The 20,587-nt window shown below is 44.0% G+C and overlaps 1 long non-coding RNA gene across 1 annotated transcript; it reads left to right on the plus strand.

Annotated features, from left to right (window-relative positions):
- Positions 1-2,190: 2,190 nt before the first annotated feature.
- Positions 2,191-11,763, plus strand: LOC125316880. Its single transcript, XR_007199886.1, has 3 exons — positions 2,191-2,243; positions 2,316-2,320; positions 11,729-11,763. It is a non-coding gene; the product is annotated as an uncharacterized LOC125316880 (long non-coding RNA).
- The last annotated feature ends 8,824 nt before the right edge of the window (positions 11,764-20,587 follow it).

The raw sequence follows: 20,587 nt of genomic DNA on the forward strand, positions 1-20,587 counted from the left end.
TAATCCTGCAACTCCAGGCCCACCAAGGCTGATGCTTCTGCAGCGGCTCTGGGTGAATTACAGTTTAAATGACAACCGCCTAACTTCTTGGCAGTGGCTCTGTGCCCTTCGTTCCTGTGTTTTTCTGGATGGAAGGAAAGAAATGATAAATCCCTCTGAAGCTTCTGTCTGTCCCATTAGAGCAGAAATTAACTGGGCTGGGAGAGTTCAGTGCAAATTGGATGGTTTGTACCACAGTTAGTTGATAGCATCCCCCTGCAAGCCAGTAAAAACTCTGCTCTGAGACTCTCAGGGTGTCTCTGTTGGCTGTGTCATAGATGGAGAAGATGAAAGAGGGCTAATGGAGCAGTTAGAAAGTCTTTTGGTGCCTCATTTACTTTCTACAGAGCCTTCCTTGGCATTAAGTTCAGTCTTGCTTCCAGAGTCCTAAATAGAGCTATTTGCAATATTTTCTTTTAAAGTTTCCTTTTAGATAAAAACGACTTTTTTCCTCAAACAAACACAAAACACGACTGTTTGTAATTTTCATATTTTCCGAGTTTTAGTGATATCTGGAGAAATCTTTTGAAAAATCCATCAGCATTCGATATGCATTTTACCCATCCTTTCCTTCTTTCTGAATTCCTCTTTGCCTGTGCTGAAAGAGAAAAAAAATTAAAATAAAGAGGAGCAAGAGAGAAACAAGAGACATCAATAAATTCCTATTCATATTCACCACTCTAAAAGCAAGAACTGAATTAAGTCTTTTTGCCACAGTAGTGCATTGGGAGTTCATGGTCAGTGGCTTATCCAGACACGGAGGGAACAATCTCCAGGGCTGGGCTGCTTTTCTTCATAGAACATTTCACTGAATCATTTTGTTATTATTTATCCATTTTTACTAATGCTCTTTTTGTTGGTGTACATGTTGTGTAGATTAGGTAGAGAAATCGCCCCTCTATATCCCTCTAGAAACTCCTCTTTTCCCCACTGAGGATTAATTGTTATTGATTATCTATTTCATCTGTTTGCCATGTGTTTTACCAATATCGCCATCTGCTACTTTTGTCATCACTGCTACATCAAATGCTTTGAGAAGGTTTGTTCCTCTGCAGAAGAATGCACAAAGTAGCTTTGCAACCCCAGATCAGTTTAATTCCACTTCATCAGCCGAGTGACATCCACACTCCCACATTTAATGTCTTCTCAAAAGCTGACTCCAAATGTAATGCAGCCATTTGCCTCTGCATTTCAGAACTTCAGGGTATAAATCACTCTGCCTAAACACTCAATGTATTTCTGTCAGCAGATACGCATTACAACACTCTTGGTTCCTGAACAACTGCAAAGGCTTTGACACCCAAAGGTGATATTACTTTCCCACCATTATTGTTATTCCAAAGGGATAAAAAGAAACACTCACTGTATACTTTTTCTTAGACATCATAAGCCATCTCCATCTATCACTGAGTCACATATCACTGCTATTTTTCCCTTTCTCTCCCCAAGTGCATGGCCTTTTAATTGATGCCTTCGTTTTTTTCCTGGATGGCTTCTCAGCACTTCAGATATTATTCAGCTCTGTTGTTATCACTTTCCCTTTTCATCACAAGTTATTGCACTGCTTTTGAGTCTCTAATCAGCATTTTTCAGGTCGCTCACAATGAGGGGTTTATTGTGTTTTACTGAACATCTTGTGCAATAGCAGTGGCTTTTACAATGCTGTGTCATGAGGAGGAAAAAATATAGGCTGTTAGCTAACTTGTCCTGCAGTTAGGATTGCTCCTGACTCCTTGCTTGTAGTCTCTGCTGGATTTCTGTCTCTGACCTCTCCAAAGAGAGGTTCTGGTGGTGTTCTGCAGACACTCAAGCTGGGCTCTTCACTGCAGCTCTTTTTCTACATGAGCTCAACTCCTCCTCAGAAACACTTGTGCAGAGCACCCAGGACTGATTTTTCTCACACATTTTTTGCACATCATCAACACAAGAAAGACTTGGACTTGTTGGGATGAGTCCAGGGGAGGCCACTAAGTTGACCCCAGAGCTGGAGCACCTTTGCTATGAAGACAGGCTGAGAGAGCTGTGGCTGTTCAACCTGGAGAAGAGAAGGCTTCAGGGAGACCTTGGAGCCCCTTCCAGTGCCTAAAGGGAGCCTACAGGAAGGCTGGAGAGGGATTTATCACAAGGGCATGGAGAGACAGGAGAAGAGCCTTAAGCTGAAAGAGGGTGGATATAGATAGGATATTGGGAAGAAATTCTTCCCTGTGAGGGTGGGGAGGCCCTGGCCCAGGCTTCCCAGAGAAGCTGTGGCTACCCCGTCCCTGGAAGTGTCCAAGGTCAGGTTGGATGGGGCTTGGAGCAACCTGGGATAGCGGAAGGTGTTCCTGCCCATGGCAGGGGGTTGGAATGAGATGATCCTGAAGGTCCCTTCCAAACCAAACCATTCTCTGATTCGATGATTCTATGACCTTCCTCACTAAAAGGCTTCCTGACAGGACTTTTCTCAGGACAATTCCTGAGAAATTAAACCCATTTTGGTGTTTCTTCCCTTGTGAGCCGTGTCTTGATTTCTGTACCAGTCTCCAACCTGCAGTGGCCATTAGGATTCTCCAACTTCTGCCTTCCATATTGCTATTAAGGCATTTAAGCAGATTGATCTGACATTGATTCACATTGTAATCCAAGTGACAGCTCCTTGTGACTCACAGGTACCTTATATCCCAAAGCAGAACATGCTGCTATTAAGGCACTGGATTTGGATTCTGGAGGTCTGGCACTTGTCCATCTCTCTCTCATTTATCTTCTTGCTGTGTTTGCACAGGGGATTTATTTCCATTGAACTGTTTCTCCTTTGGTATGGCATGGACAAGGTCAGTGCCCTCCCACAGGGAAGAATTTTTAGGTCATACTAATTAAATTTCCTATGGGCACTGTGTTACCACATGAAGATATCCACACTGAGGAGTTTCTGGTTGGTTGATCTGTTTGCCAGTCTGGAGCTGATTTTGTGTATCCCAAAAAGAGAGATTTCTTTATCCCTTGATTTCTCAGGAGATGGCAAATATGAATTTTTGTCATCTCAGGTACTTGAATGAGGCACCTCCTCCAGTCACTAGAGCTAAAGGGACTAGAGCTGGGAAGTCTTCATCAGTCTTCTGCTGTGATTGTTGCCTCAGTCACCAAGAGAGGGCAAATGTTGCAAATTCTGTGTACAGTGAATTACTTTAAGTTCCCAGTAGCTTGATTTTTCTACCTGGTTAAAAAAAAACAAAATAAAAGGACAAAAGAACCCCTTGGATTTTAGTACTTAATTAAAGACATTATTAGTGCTTTTTACCAAAACTGAAGTTTATTGAGACCTCTCTGTGGGTGCACACCAGTCTGGATAAAGGTTTTCCTTTGTTTTCTATGCTCCCACCGATTTTAAACTCAGCAGTCCTCTCACAGACAATATCAATTAATATCATGAGATATTTTTTGTGTGAGGCTGTTTCAAATGTCAAGTCATTAATTGGCATATTAAATCTGCAAATTTCCCTTCACCCAATAATTTTATAATTCTGCCAAAGAAAGCAATTTTTCATGCTGTAATTCCTTTTACCCCTTTGCATCCATCCCCTGCTACTCACCACTCAAAAGGTGGCACATTTTATGGTGTTGTTATTTCCCTCACCCCACACTTCTGTGCATGGGGCTCTCACCAGAAAGGCTGGACTCATCCTGGCCACAAAATAATCAGGGTGGCAGGTTTATGAGAGAAACTGTCCCCTTCTTCCTTCCTATTCCCACATTCCAAGGAGTTTTCTGCTCTGAGCTGGCTCTCCTGCTCTTTGGCTATTTGGATGGGGAAGGAAGAAGACCTCTGAAGGATGAGGAGTTGTGGCCATTAGAAAACGCACTAAGATCATTCCAGTTCTACTTGTGTTCAAGGCCAGGCTGGATCAGGTTCTGGTTAACCTGGTCTAGTGGAAGGTGTCCCTGCTCATTGGTACATCAAGGACAAGGTCAGTGCCCTCCCACAGGGAAGAATTTTTAGGTCATACTAATTAAATTTCCTATGGGCACTGTGTTACCTGTGGCCACATGAAGATATCCACACTGAGGAGTTTCTGGTTGGCTGAGCTGGTTGCTCATGGAAGGGGATTGGAACTAGATGATCTTGAAGCTTCCCTCCAACCCAAACCACTCCATGATTCTATAATTCTGTAATTCTACTTTGAACATCAAAGTAAACCTGCAGAGTGATCTGAAGTGGAGATTCTCACATGGGATTCTTCCACAGAGTGAAAGACCACATGTCCTTGCTGCCAAAATCTGGGCCTTTAGGCTCAGACTCTCTAAAGAGAGCAGGAAGCAAACTCCCAGTAGATTTATCCTAATCATAGTAAAGCCTTCCAGGGTAGGTGGCCTTGCTCTGCTCATGCCCTCAGGAAAAACGAGTAGAGATGGTTTAGTCAATGTGTGATCATCCCATCAGAAACCTGCAGCTGCTGTTGGGAGTTGGTGGGACCTGATGATCTTGGAGGTCTTTTCCAACCTTGAAGATTCTGATTCTACAATGATTCTGTGAAATGTCATTGATGAGGAAATGTCATTGTGAGCCCAGTTCTGGTTTGGATTTTCATTGAGAGAGGGCAATTGTGGAAATGGAAACTGGGACCCTAATCTCTGCTTCTCTACAGAGGTGGCATTGTCTCTTCATTGACACAATATCAGATTTCCAGATTCTAAATGTAGATGGCTTGGTGGAGAATCACAGAATCATGGAATGGTTTGGGTTGGAACAGACCTTAGAGATCACCTCATTCCAACCTCCCTGCCATAGGCAGGGAACCTTCCCCTAGACCTTGATACTCAGAATTTGAGCCAATTACTCAGAAACATGATTTAAAGAGGCCTGTCAGACCTGTTCCAGTGGATCAGCCTGTCCCTCAGCCCCACTCCCCTGTCTGTGACACTTAGGCTAAGAGCATGAAATGAGAGTTATAAAGAGGTAATTTCTTACATTTCCTGGCTTGGAGTACATCTGATTAAATAAACATCTTTGTCAAAACGAATGGGGAATAAATTGAGTCAGTAAATGGACAGCTAGTCAACACAGACAGTGGAATTTAGGACATGATTCATTGGATCATGAAGCAGATTTATAAAAAAAGGTCAGGTGACTCATTCCTTAAAAGTGCCTATATCTCTTCATTAATTATAGAGACAACTTGCTTTGACATGTTCAGTCTCGATTCTGTAGACATCTACAGCTACATGGCCTGAGCCAAATTCAAGCTGTGTGATAAAATCCTACCATGGAGAGCTTATGTGATAAAATCCTGTCCTGGTGAGCATATTCTTGAAGGGATTTTTTTTTTTTTTCCTACCCCTGAAGTCTTTAAAAAATATGTACTTGTTCACCTCTCCCCACTCATTTCAGAAACTGAGAACTTCGGGTTATCTTTCCATAGACTTTCAAAACGAACAGTGCAAAATTGTCATTTAATTAATAACTTGCCACCATCAGCAAGAGTTAGTTTGAGCAGAGACCAATTCATTTTGGAATTGGATATTTCTGTTACAAACAAGGCAGCAGCGAGTGTGATCTACGGTGCTTGTAAATTTTACCAGTAATAATTTTTTTGTATTCTTTGAAAATCAATTTCAAATTCTATTAGTTTACTCCCCTCTTCCCCCTCCCTCACCATTCAGATTTAGATCATGGTACTTGGAATAGTCTTAATCCATTACCTGAATCATTCCAATTATCATTTCATACTAGTTTTTATGGCCTTTAATTTTACTGCTAATTTTTTTACCCCCTCAGTTACAAGACAGAACCATTGCCATGGCACATTAAATGCAAAAGTGGATGTTTAGGAACATTTCAAGTATGGGCTAACCCAACTTTTCCAGGTGTTTTTGTACAGCTGTCTCTATCTATTTTTCCCACCTGTCCTTCTGTCTGGTCCTGACAATTCCTCTCTGCTGCAGGTGTGTGGGGAGTTTGCAGGTGGAAGCAAATGTCGGGAGGAAGGATTCTGGACAAGCCCCGCTCCACCTGCTCTGCTTTCCCTCAACAGGGCACCAGCCATGCATGAAGAATGATAATTACACACTGTAAATCAAGAAGAGTCAGTTTGATGTACTGAATTTTTATCACCCCCCTCTCTTGCCTTTTTTTTTCCCCCCTTTTCTTTCGGCAGGATTAATATTCACGCATGTGGATATGGAGACAGGCAGAAGGAGAGAAAATCTTTTTAGTAAAATTGCAAGAAATTGTGGTTGTTGGTTATAACAAAGTGCTTCCAGGACCTCAGAAGAGATCAGGACTGTACTTCTGTAGATCCTAAAGCAACCCAGAACATTTCTAGTCTGAACAAGCAGGGCAAAGAACAGTTTTATACCTGTTTAGCAACTGGAAACTGAGGCAGGTGGTTTTTAATAAGTTCAAGCTGGTACTACACAGGCAATTGGTGCCACAGTCAATGGGTGATTCTCATCTTTTTACTCTTGAACAAGGTCTTCAATGACAAGAACACTGTTGAAAACTGTCTCCCAGAACTATTTAAGATGGAATCATAGAATCACAGGATGGTTTGGATTGGAAAGGAATTTAGAGATTGTCTTATTCCAAGCCCCCTGCCATGGGCAGGGATACCTGCCACTAGACCTGGCAGGTCAATGCCCCATCCAGTCTGGCCTTGAACATCCCCAGGGATGGAATATAAAGGATGACACCCACATTAGGGACCATTTGAACAAAGCTGTTCTGATAAAGTTTGAAAAATCCAGCTTATGTTTGTGGGGGTATTTCTGCCTTGTACTTGCCCAAGTCCAGCCATTATTCCAGAGTGTTGGGGTTTGGGGAGTTTTTCTTTTTCTTTTTCCTTTTCCTTTTCCTTTTCCTTTTCCTTTTCCTTTTCCTTTTCCTTTTTCTCTTGAGGAATTTTTCCCATATATGTTGCCGGGGCGACAGATTGCTGGGTGCTTGGGAGAAACAAAAGACCTGGCCACAGAGGGAGGGGTCCAACTAGCTACTCTCTTTCACCTGGGGTTTTCTTGTGTAGGATGGGGGGATCCCGTGAGATTTGAACTGGAAAAAAGCAGGTTGGGTGCAGCCCCGGGGTGGGTGATGTTCTCGGCATTCAGAGGGAGTTCGTCAGCACTGCAGGCTTCTGCTTTCGGCTGCCTTCCTTCTACCGTGAGTGGAGCTTGCTCACTGGAGCGGCTGTTGCACTGGGACCCTAACACCCCACCTCACTAAAAGAGGGACCTATTCACCATCTGCTCAGGTGCCTCAGGGAGAACCCTGGGATTCCCAAGCCTGCCTTTCCCTGCTCTGCTGGGAGCCGAGCCGCGACTGCTCTGCCCCCGCCGTTGCTTCGAGCCTTTGCTATATCGTAGCCTCACATGCCCTGCCTGCTGAGACCTCCCGGGGTTCCCACTGCAGCTCTGGAATTCCATACATCTCGTCTGCCCCCCGGGATTTGTGCTCGTCCCTGCCACTCCAGCCTGCCGCTCCAGCCTGCTGTTCCCGAGGGTCCGGCCGGACACTGGGATCGGCTGCCCAGGGGTTTGTGAAGCCTTTGTCCCATCCCTTCCCGGGATCCCGGGGCACCGGTGCCGCGTGCTCCCCGAGCTCGCTCCGGAGCGCCCCCTGCAGCCGCGGGGGAACCATCGCACCTGCCCTGCTCACCGGGAGCCGCCAGCGCCCCTGCCGGCTGCGAGCGGAACTGCACCCGAGGGGAAAGGGCCTGACAGCCGAGAAGGCTGGCACTGGGTTTGTGATTGTTTGCTGTTACTGCCATAGGTATTGTTGTTCATTTGCCTTGTCATACATATATATATATATTAGTAAAGAACTGTTATTCCTATCCCTCATATCTTTGCCTGAAAGCCCCTTAATTTCAAAATTATAATAATTCAGAGGGAAGGAGGTTGCATTTTCCATTTCAAGGGAGGTTCCTGCCTTCCTTGGCAGACACCTGTCTTTCAAACCAAGACACAGAGTTTGGCCCACATCTGTGCTACCAGTGATTTTCAAAAGGTGAGCTACTGAATGGAAGGATGATGTGTACCTGACCCAAATTTTATTATTTCACAAATATATTTGCGATAATGGATTGAAAGGCTTTATTTTATTTGCTTTTACAAAAGGAAAAGGTGTTTCATTTCATCTTCAACCTCCCTGACCCTTTGTTTTCAAGGTATGGATCTCCCCTCTGCCAATTCCACCCACAAATCTGTATTCCAGTGCCTGCCTCAATTGCTGAAATTACTCATTCAGAAATCTCCAATGGCCTTTGCCAAGCCAAAGCTAAGAACAGCACTCCATTTGCTTTTTATTCATCATGGACTCCCCTTGTTCTCTTTTAATTTCCATGATTGCTGTCTTCTACCCCTCCCATGGCTCTTGTGAGGGATTCTCCTTATCCTCCAGCTGGTTGGGGATTCCCACCAGCTCGTGGCCCTGCTATTGTCACCTGCCCTTTCAATTGCCGTCCCTGTGTAGCTGCTTCAAGACTTTCCTTTTCATCAGATGTCTCCTGAGGTGGGATTGATCTTGCCTGGTTTTATACAGGTGCAAGAGACACTTCTGCATCTGAGCTACTGATGAAAATTCTTTTTGTGCATAATGGGAATTAACAAGTACTTTTGGAACACAGTTCTTCAGACATACTTCAGGGTCTCCCTAAGGACATGGTGAGAAGCACTGAGAAATATTTGTGTCTCTCCAGTGGCTGTAGGGATTCTCAGTGTTGAGCTGAGAGGAGGGAAGTCTGTAGGACAGAAATCTGAAGTTAAATGAGATGAATGTTAACCCTTCTGCCCAAAACCATTAACACAGGTGGTCTCCCTCTGGCATCTCCTTGTGGCTGACCTCGAAGTGGTCTAATATGTCTAAAATAAAGCTTTAAATATCCCTCCTCACTGCAGGTATCAACATCCTGCAAATCCTCCGGATCCAAAACATGAGCATCACCACCAGCTTGGACCTTGCACGTCCTCACCTCACAGGACCTCAGTTCTCCTATGGAACTTCTCTTTTTCATATACACAGGGACTATGCTGCACGTCCCTGCAAGCCCCACCATGTGTCAAAGGACGTCACATTTGATTCACTCAATTTACTCTTTACCTTTGGGATATCCCTGCCTGAAATAGCAGGAAAATGCCGAAACATGGAGAAGAGGTGTTGAGGAGGACAAAATAGCCTAAGAAGGGTCAGGGGCTGTTAGATGAGCTACAACACTGACCACATGTGTTAGACCATGTCTGGATCTGAGTTGGACATCTCTGTAGTGCCTTCTCATTATTGTTGTTTCATTTCAGTGTTCTGACATAGCACTGGACGTGTGGCAATTTAATCACAGAGAACACCCATAAATTCTCCTGAGCACTCATTCAGCCTTCTGTTGTTCATGAAGCAAAATGATTGACAGCACCTTTTATCTGCCTCAATCTGTAAACACACGTCACTCCACTGCAGTATTGCTTCCCTTTCCTTCCTGAACACTCTACATAAACAAAAAAAAAAAAAAAAAAAAGTGAAAAAATAAAATTAAAAGGAAGTATTAAAAAAGTATAAAAACTCCCTTTTTGATCAACACCATGTCCTGTTTTGAACAGAAAAAGTCTGATATAAAAATAGAAGTGTACAATGCAGACCCAGAAGAAAACATTATCATTCATCTGCTTCAGCAGAGTTTAAGTCTCAGCTTGTTTCTTGTGTGGCTTTCAGCTGATGAAGACAGAGCAGTGTGAAATGTCTCTACTTTCTGTTGGCATGTGGGGTGGCAGAAACCCACCTGAGCAACAAGAGGTTTTTGTTGCATCGAGTATAATTCCCTTGCCATAGAATCATAAAATCATGGAATGGTTTGGGTTGGAAGGCACCTTGAAGATCATTTGTTTCAAATCACTAGACCAGGTTGCTCAGGACTCCATCCAACCTTACCCTCACAGGGTTGGGGCATTCATAACTTGTCTGGGCAACCTGTGCCAGGGATTCACCAACCTCACAGGGAAGAATTTCTTTCTAATATGCAATCTAAACCTGCTGTCTTTCAGTTTAAAACCATTGTCCCTTGTCCCGTCGCCCCACCCCTCCAGGGTCTCTTAGAGACCCTTTATGCACTGGAAGGGGCTCTAAGGTGTCCCTGGAGCCTTCTCTTCTCCAGGTGAACATCCCCAGCTCTCCCAGACTAGCTCCAGAGCAAAGGAGCTCCAAACCTCTGATCATCTTCTCCTCTGGAACTGCTCAAACAGGTCCATGTCTTTCTTGTGTTGAGAACTCAGAGCTGGACTCATCAGAAGTATTTGGAATGTGAGAATACTTCTTTACTTCTTCCACAAAGTATTTGTCCCCAAAAGACACCCAAATGTCCAAATGAACACACACACACACATACATATATATGTATATATCTGCACAAACCAGTTAAAGGGAAGGAAAGCCAGGCTTTAGGACATCCATACCTATGGCTGCTTGTCATGACACCTGCCAGACTCTCAGGTCTCTCTCCATGCCCTGTTCCATTTTCTTGGATTGAAAAGTCAATCTGTTTCCCCTTCACTTCCTCCTTCAGCTCTGCTGGCCATGTGAAATTGCTTTCAGAGCTTGCTGCAGGGTGAAAGTGCTTCGGAGCTTTGGAAAACATGCAGGCAGCAAAGCACCAGGAATTTAGCAGAACAAAGGAGGAGAACAAACAAACCCATTTTCCTATTTGCTGCTACATGTCTTCCAGCCTCCAGCCCTGTTATTCTTCCTCTTAGAATTAGAAAAACCCTGTTAGCAGAAAGTGTATTTGCTCTTTGACAGTTACCAGCATATTATTTAGATGGATACAGCAATTCCTTTCTCCCCTTAATAATAATCACTTTGCATTTATATAGTAGTTATATATGTATTTAGATGCATAATTCTGCAGTACATAGCTAAACTGAGGTTTGCAGGAAGCTCTCAAGGAAAGTGAATGTTGTATTCAAGAGCACTGATATTCCGTGATCAAGATGATCTCTGATCTCAGACCTACAGATAACAGCTCTGCAAAGAATCACCTGCCAAGAGAAACTGAAGGAGCACTTAAATGCCCCTTCATCTCTAACATGGCCAGAGTCAATCAGATCTACTTCCCAAGGCAGTGATCCACAAGATTAAAAAAAAAAAAAAAAAAATCAAACGCATAACCATATGCCAGTATGTACTAGGGGATTAAAAACGGGGTTTTGTAGGACTTTTTCATTGAATCACAGAATTCAATGGAAGATTGGGGTTGGAAGAGACCTTTAAGACCATCAAATTTCAAATTTTTTGCCATTGGCAGGCACACCTTCCACTAGACCAGGCTTCTCCAAGCCCTGTCCAACCTGGCTTTGAACAATTCCAGGGATACAGTAGCATTGGGTGCAGTGGAAAATAGGACTTTAGGATTTTGTAGCTACAATAGGGCTTGTGAAAGGTGAAAATGCCTGCTTGACTGCTGGATGAAGTAAAAATCAGTATGGAAGGCCCATACACTGCTTTAATCCAGCTCGTGCCTTACTCAACAGTCTCTAAATCTCCACTGACAGCCCAAGCCTCTGCATGGAAATTATTTTTCCCTTCAAAAAAGTAATCCCAAAGAGATGTGATTTGGTTGTGACCAAAATATTGCTGTGCTGAATTGTTCAAGAAATAAATGTAAACCATATATTTTAAATGTGCATAGAAATTGCACAACCACACACACACGATGGAAATGTAATTCTTCCCTGTGAGGGTGGTGAGGCCCTGGCACAGAGAAGCTGTGGCTGGAAGTGTTCAAGGCTAGGTTGGATGGGTCTTGGAGTAACCTGGTCTAGTGGAAGGTGTCCCTGCCCACATTAACCAGGATCTTCTTCGCATCCATAAAATTTGTGTGCTTGGGAAACATTTTCAGTGTATTCATGAGAAAATCTATTCAGGAAGAGTTCACATGTCTGGGACTGGATTCTTCAATGTGCTGAGCATCTCTAGTTTCCAACAAGCTGTGAATAACATCCATGGCCAACTTTGTCTTCTTCTCCTAGATTTTTTGGGAATTTTACTTGTTCCAAAAATACCAAAATTTGGCAAAATGCTGCTCTGAAAGTTGTTTCTTCTCCCATTGGCTTCCCTCTGAGTGCAGCAAACACCCTTTCTCCTGCCCTTTCCATTTGCTCCTGGCTCTATCCTGAGTATTGTCCAAGGGCTTTCAGGTCTGATCTAACCCTTTTTCACACCCAGGAGCTTCATCACACCTGGCAGGTGCTGGGAATCCAGCCAGGTCAGGAGGTACCAGGGATGGATCAAGGCTCTCCCAGAAGTGCAGTTGTGCAGCTGAAAGAGCTGTGTGAGGCCCTGAGCATCACAGCATTCATGTGTTACCATTAACACTCCATCCTGCCCGTTTGAGACTGTTTCCCCTTGATTACCTCCTTAAATCAATACTAATGGATTTTCTCTGAGGTTTTGTTTTTTTCTTTCTACTTTCAGTCCTTACCCACCACCCATCCCCACCACTCTCCATCTCTGGAATCCTTGCCAGCTCCCTTCCCTTGCATCAAAGCCCTGTGTTCATCACAAGAATCTAATTCATACAATTTCTCCTGCTCGCTTTGCTTAATTGTCTCATTTGTAATATTCCATCCTTTTTCCTTTTCAGTTCGTTCAGAATACCCAGACTGGATAAAATAAATATGTATTTTTAATTTTAAGCAGCCTAATTTGATTTGGTGAGTGCAGGATGAGTATTAATCAGGAGTGCTTCTGAAGCCAAGGTACATCAAGTCTCAGCCATGAAAACAGCATGTGTGGCTCATTTTCACACCTCTCCTGTCACTTTTCTATAACATGCAAAGCTCTGAAATTCTCTGCTTGAAATGCAGGTATTCAGAGGACTTCCCAAACTCCCCATGGGTGGTTAATAACCAAGGAGAAGTGGAGGCAGACTGGAAGACAGAGGGCTCTGACAGGGATTTTACTCAAGGTCAAGATATACCCAGTTTTCAGAGGCGGTTGGAGTAGTTCCATTTAGTGTAAACCTTGTTTCCCAAGTGTTTCTTATGGACCATTTGCTGTCCCCACCAGTCCTTGTGTCCTGTCTTCATCACTGGCTTTATCCCACCCACTTGAAATAAGACCCCAAACTGTTTTTCTCACTGTACCACTACCTGTGAATCCCCACCAAAAACTGGCTGTGACTTTACAATTAGAATAATTTAGGCTGGAAAACACCTCTAAGGTCATCAAGCCATTTCAAGGGGTTTTCAGTTTACAACGGGCTCAAAGTTTTACTCTAACTTGGTATCAAGACATTTTTTAGGAGTTTCTCCCTATCTTTCATCTACATGTGAGAGTTCAGAGTATTCAGTGCACATTCAAGTGGGGCCTAAACTCTTCTGGCTGTTCTCTTGGTGACTGACCCCTCACCCCATTGTGTAAAGGCCCTCCAGGTCTTCAAATCACATCAGTCCTAGGGAAAAAACATCCAAATGTTGATGTCTGGAGGGTTCTTAGTGGCCAGGTGCATTCCTACCCTATCGCAAAAATTCTTTTTACAACTGACAGTAATGAAGGAACCGCCCCTTGCAGAAGTCTTGGTGGAAAATTCAGGATGAGAGTATGAGGGAGTCTAAGGGGCCAGAGCTCCCTTCCCTAAATGTCCATTTCTCTGTCCAACAACCCTGAAGGTTACATCAACCCTTCCCTCATTTCTGCTGATGCAAGAAGGGAGAAAGATGCTAAAGCTGAGGGGCAGGATCAGGGCTCAGGTACCCAAATTATGATCATTTGAAAACTTTTCTTTGCCAGGATGTATTCGGCTTTCCCCCCACTCCCTGCTTCCATGCTTCCTTTGCCTTCCCAGTAGTAGATCCCAGAGCTGATTTCCCAGCTAAAATATACATCCCTGAGATGTTTCCAACCAGTTTCCCAAGGTGTCCCTCCTGTCATTCCTGGTGGCAGTGCACCCTGATGTGTCTGAGAACACAAGGTCTGAAACAGGGTCTGGGAAGTGTCAGATTCACAACAGGAGCTGGAATGATGCACCTTCATCCAGTGCCTGATGAATTTCAGGTGGGCTTTGCAGCACTCAGGTGGGGGCTGCTCCAAAAGCCTTTTCCTGGACTGTTTGTGCCCATTGCCCAGGGGTTCACACACAGCTGCTGAGCTGTAATATCTTGTCTGTATTTACCAAACTTTGCACTAAACCTGTACAATTTCATGTGAGTGCATGATCCAGTGAGACAAGTAGAAATTTATTCGAGAAGTTACGACGTTTCTGTTTGCCAGAAAGTGACAAAGAACTCCAGTACCTCTGGAGATATCCCTCTTTTCTCCCCACCCTCTGCTGCCCAGGACTCCCCCCGAGCTGTTTTATTGTGATCTGTGCACCATTACCAGCAGGAATAGGAGTAGCCACTGTTAAACAAGGTAGATGTAAAACTAAACTCAGGGAACCACTTCAGCTCACAATAATAGTGCCCATAATTTTTAGGGCTGCATAAACGGTGCCTCATATTTTTGCAACATCAGTTCTTATCATGTTATCTCTGTGAATTTTATTTATGCATTTTACTTTCTCTTTTTATTTGATGTTGTTTTACCATGCTGAATGCACCTGCAGCACAAAGGAGTGGAGGTATCTGAAATCTTTGGCTCCCTCCTGTGAAAATGACCCCTTAAGTGTGTAGTGGATTTGGGAGCAGTGTCAGTTCCAGAGGGCCCCTCTCCCTGATGCAATGAATCTGAGTGAAAATGATGTTTTAAAGAAATTTTTTTCCCTTGTGTTGTTTCAAATATTTTAGGAGGTTAAAATTTAGGAGCTAGGGTGGAAGAGCATTCACTCTTCCATTGGTTCCATTTGGAAGAGGAGTTGATTCTTGGTAGACTCCCCTGTCTTCTGTGTCCTGTTGGAATGTTTTGGGAGAGGAACACATCCAGCTCTCTGCCAGGATTCAGGAGTGCTTGGGGTTTGATAAACCACCTTCAGATAAACACTGGGGGTCTCAGGTGTTTCTGGTAGAGGTTATTGAGGATTGCAGCTATGCAATCCCAGAACATCAGTCTCTAGAGGGACTACTCCTAGAGCTGATTTCAGGAGTGTTTCTACTCTACTCTGGAAGAGAGCCCCAGCAGAAATAATCCTTGGAGCTTTTATTTCCCTGTGATATTGTGCACAGGTGTCCATCCACAGGGAGGCAGCAGGGAAGAGCTGCACTCAGGGTTTACAATGCCCTCCCTCTATCCCAAGAGTCTCTTGTTCCTGGGAAATACTGATCCTGACTGTTCATCTTGAGTCACTTTAGGCAATGCATTGATCTCTTTTATTCACCTCCACATAGCATCTCCATCAGATGAGGTTGTAACCCAGGCTGCATCTGGGAGAAGGAAACTTCTCCTCTCCGTTTGGGAACAAAAATATTCACAGGATCACAGTTACTGGAGGAGAACCCACACACATTAAGGGATGCCTTGGAAAGGTTGCAACCAGCATGTGGGTGGAGTTAAACATAAGAGAGAGACATACAACGGGGCCAAGACTGACAATTCCTTCTCAGGCTGAGGGATCTTCTTCCCTAGATTCTTGGGCAGACCCCAGGGGAGTGGACTGTTTGATGATCTCCTCATCCACTACCTCAGGAAGCATTAACAGCCCCCATGTCCTGTTTCCATCCCTGAGGATGAGATGGACATAACCTTCTGAGCCGAGGGACAAGGGCAAAGCACTGGGAACAGTTTCTGGATCACTTAGCTCAGTGAAAGGTGAAGGGAATCTGGGGGATCCCTAGCAGGAGAAAAAGAGGAATCAGAGGCATAGGTTACCCACAGGGCCAGAGGGAACAGAATTGGGCAATGGGTTAAATAATGTCCAAAGCTTCACATTTTTAGCTTTTCCTTCTCTTTTTGTCCTCCAGAACATAGACAAGATGTTCTTGGTTTAGAGACACATCAATTACACTTGGAATGGCCTTGACCATCACTGATTGTGTGTCTGTGGGGATGAGACAAAGCACAACAAGGTAGGGCAGAGCTCTGGCTGGCCAGTGCTGGCATGGCCACCATTGTATCCATCCAGAGTGAGTGTGCCATGAGGAGAACAAGCTCACCCAGCCCTAATGCACACTTGGAAAACTCCTGGCCATGCTGAAACATCTTCAAGATCAGCTCAGGCAGCAGGAGGACCATTGTAATTGAGAATCTTTTGGCTACAGGTTTGATAGTAGCCAGGTTTGAAGGATATCCCATAGCTCCCAACTGTGTCTGTGCCCAATCATGAACATGGGGACCACTGCAGATCTTTTAGAGATAGTTCCAAAGGGATTTGTGGTGGCTGGAACCCCAGATTTATGGGCCATGGCACTGGGGAGCACACACAGGGTCGCCACTAGATACGGGCTTATAACAGCCCACAAAACCTTTTCCATCAGTTCCGGAAATTTCTGAGCTGCAGTGGTCAGTGTGACAGCTGGGGACAAGGGGTGGCTGATCTAGGCTGGCATGGGTGACACGAAACAGCATTCACACAAAAAAATAAAAAATTTTAAAAAAAAGCAAACCAGAAAAAGAGACCTTTTTTCCCCTCCTCTGAGTATTTTCTGCAGGGCAGTGTGACCTCAGTGCTCTACTTTACAGACTGCAATAATGGACACATTTTATTGAGTCTGTGGGCAACCTGCCATCAGTCTGGTCTGGAGGTCTGAAGTCAAAGGGCAGAGATGGCAAGTATCCCTTATTTTGTTTACTTCCAGGGACACATCTTTGCACTACAGGGACACTATTTATTTCCTCGTGCTCAAGGGGAGCTGAACTAGAACTTGGATTTTTTAAATAGCTTTCTCTAAATAAACTTTCTAAAGCCCTAGCCCAGAAAAGGCTGTTATGTCCATGTATTTTGACGAGACTCTTACTAATTCCACAGAGCCCTAAGGAGGGAAACCTATTTAAAAGCATTCGTTAAGAGAGCTGTGACTAATGTGAGCTGACCTAATTAACCCAAAATGTCCTGTGTGGAAATTGTTGTGGATGCTGAATAAAAGGCCCGGGCTGAATGCACATAAGTTTTCCGTCTGCATTTTCATTCCCGAGGAAGCAGTCAGTTCTTTAAGTGTTGTTTCTGGATTGGTATTCAGAGCCTACACCTTGCCAGTGGCTTCTTCCTGCAAGGAAGCTAAATGCTTTCACCTCACTGTGGGGGGGAAAAAAAAAAGTGGTGCACTTGACAGCAACAAATTCTTTTTACACTTGGTAATATAAGCAGGTTTCATCTGCGTGTGATGTCTTCACAGGAAACACCTGCCTTCAGCTAATTGGGAGAGATCCAGTCAATGCAGTCAGTGGAGCATTGCAGAGCTGTGTACAATTCCTTTTGTCATCAAGAATAGGCCTCCCAAAATAAAGTGGGTCAGTTGGAGCCTGGAGTATCTTCTTTTTTTTTCTCTCTGACTGTACAGGGAACCTCCAGGCAATGAGCTGTGGTGTAGATGATTCTGTAATAGGCTTTGCAGGACTGGTGAGATGAATCCTGCCCTGAATCTCAGGGCTTGGTGCCTGCTGGGCTCTCAAGCTGATGCTCACACCAGAGTAGGCCACAGGGTTACTGGGTAGGGAGGAATCTTGTCCATGAGGAAGGTTTTGCACCTCGACAGCAGAAGATCAGGGAGGTGAGAAGCAAGACAATGTTTAACAAACCACACTGTACCTTTTATGTACTCCAGGGAACTGCTGGAGTCAACAGAGATGTGTGAAAATACCCTGAGGAAGTGACTTTCCCAATGTTACATGTGAAGGATGCAGAGAAAAACTCCCCAGGGAAAATGCAAAAGACCTTGGCCCACTGGTTTGTCAGAGGGGTCAGAAAGGGGAGGTTGTAGAGTTATTAGCCAGGGTGAATCTGCAAAACCGAGGCACAGTTTGGATGGGTGGATCAGAGACAAATCTGGTCTGGAGCTGATGGACATTCAGGGCCTGTATGACAGTCAAGGAGCTGGTGTTTGCCACAGACATCGAGGAAGGAGCCAACAGAAAATGCTGTGTTGGTTTGCTGGTATTTTGAGTTTTAAACTGGAGCATTCAGGAGAGGAACAAAGGCAGAGAATCATAAAAACATAAAATGGTTTGTGTTGGAAGGGACCCTAAAAATTATCTGGTTCCAACCCCTGAGAGGGGGCCAGTCTGTAGCACAGATTTGAGCAGATAACAGGACATTTATGGGTCAATGCCAAGCAGAAAGAATGAGATTTCCATTTGGAATGTAGCTAGCAAAGATAAGGATTTTTATGGGACCCTTGCATAACAGTGATGGATAAATGTGTGTCTGCAGTTTAATTTTCCTGAAGATAAGTAGTGAGAAGGGGTCTGGAGACCCACCATAAAAAAAAAAAAACAAAAGGAGTTAAGTCAGATTCTAGAAACTGAGAAGAAACAAAATCTTAAAACCAGAAAATATCTTAACCTTGTAATTGTGAACAATTGTAAAATATCTTAACCTTGTAAAAATTGTAACCTTTTAATTGTAAAATTGTAATTATAAAGAGCCAAGAAAGGAGACAAACGATAAAGAACAACAAATAGGCAGTCCTAGACCTATTCATTCCAAAAAGGTACAGGTCACACTGTGTTTAGAGTATGCACACGAACTTGGAACAGCACTTCTTTTTTTTTAGGGAGAAATTACTGACCAGGATAAATTGACACCACTGTTTTTGAGCTCTCTGGAAGAAAATGCAGGCTAAAATTACCTTTTTTAAAAAAGGAACCATATCCCTGTTTTTCTAATCACTGACTAAAGGCATTTGCAGTGCTGGGTTGTCCCTCCCTGGTGTAGGACAACATGATGAATGATGCTTGTTTGAGCAGGAAACAGTGGAGGAGACACTCTGCCGGTATCGATGCATCACTGGTGTAGCCCTACAGATACAGTTCCTGAATATTTTGGGACAGATACTCTTGAATCATAAAGTTATCTCACTACTCCAGGGCGATGCCTTTACAGGGGCATCACCCACAGATAAGAGGACTTTATTCCGCAGCTGAACCGTCCTATTTATAGATGAGACTTGATCCCAGTCTGCAGATACCACTTCACATCTGAGCTGGGCATGTGTGAGTCAGGCTCCCTGGAGTTAACTTTTCCCTTCAGGGAGAAAATTGCAGAGGATTCCTGAAAAGAAATCCTATTCCTCATTTTGGAGCGACAGGGATGAGAAAGAGAATTGTGGGTAAACTCTACTATCTTGAATTTACATGAGCTTAATTTTTACCCCTCCAAAGCAGACTGGATAAAAGCACCTGTCAAAGAAGGCAGGAGGATGAGATTCTGGGTTAAAAAGTATCACACACACCACTGAGTACAGCACTCCCAGGTGTCATGTGTGAGGCGGGACGAGTTAAATCTGGGCACAACTTAAGGATCCGAAGTGAAGCAGCACTTCTTCAAAAGATACCAACCACCCCATCCTTCCCCTGTTTCAGTGTGGAAACAGCATCTGGATGGGCTGGAGGGATACCAGGGAGAGCAGGGCAGTCCCATGTCACAGACCAAAGCAGGGGACAGAGACAGGCTTCCTCTTTTTTATGCCTTTATCCTTTTTGTTTGACAATAGCCCGTTTAATCTGTGCTTGGGACAGAATAATAATAATAATAATGTTTAAAATCTGTGTTTGGGACACAATAATAAAAAGAATGCTTAATTTAATAATATTAACACAATTATTTTCTAGTACTAACCATGAAACAACAGCAATAGTAATAACAACAGCAACAGGCTTCTTCAGTGTTTGTGAGAAAATGGGAGGTCCTAAGACACAATTTCCACTTACAAGCAAATATATGATTTTTTTTTCTTTTTTACTGTCTAGACAGCCTGCTATTAGAAAGTCCAGTCTGTTTTGCTGTTTTGAGAAGGTGCAGTGGTTGTGTGGTTGACTCACAGCTGTCCAGTGCTCACCTCTCCTCCTTGGTGCAAACTGTTACCTTTGCAGAGAGACCATCACGTAATTGGTGGCATTGCTATATTGAAAATACGCTGGTTTTTTCATTAAAAGGATTACTAAAGGCACAGAAATGGAGCTATGCATAACTTGTGTTTCATCTCTCTGCTCCTTGCTGGCCTGGGACTTCAGCCTGTCAAAAAGCCTGAACACATCCCAGCATGGGGAGCTGAATAATGTAACTGCAACTCCCAACAACACTGTCAGGAGGCCTGGAAATGCCTCTTTCTGGGTTCCTTGTTTGGAACAGCATCCAGTTTTTTTTCCAGGTGACATGAGGTGAAGCTGCTGAAAAAAAATGAGTAACTAGTGTTTATCAAAGGTAGGATACACTGGGAAGGTTTTTATGCAATCAGATGAACTTCTCTCCTCTTCCTTTTCCTTTCCTCTCTTCCTTTCCTTGTGGCCTCTTCCCTGCTCTTTTCCAAGGCTGGTGTGGGTGAAGGCTGGATGCTCACTAAGGTCAGTCACCCACTGGCAAAGACCGAAAGAACAAAACCTTACACTTGAAGCAATTTGGGGCAGGAAGTGTTTATTCAGTGTCTCCCATCCAGGATGTCACACAGCGAGGCCCTGACCTGGTTGAGACTGTCATGAGTAATATATAAATCAGTATTAATCATCGTG

This window comes from Corvus hawaiiensis, chromosome 26 (genome assembly GCF_020740725.1).
Source record: "Corvus hawaiiensis isolate bCorHaw1 chromosome 26, bCorHaw1.pri.cur, whole genome shotgun sequence".
NCBI classification, from domain to species: Eukaryota; Metazoa; Chordata; class Aves; order Passeriformes; family Corvidae; genus Corvus; species Corvus hawaiiensis.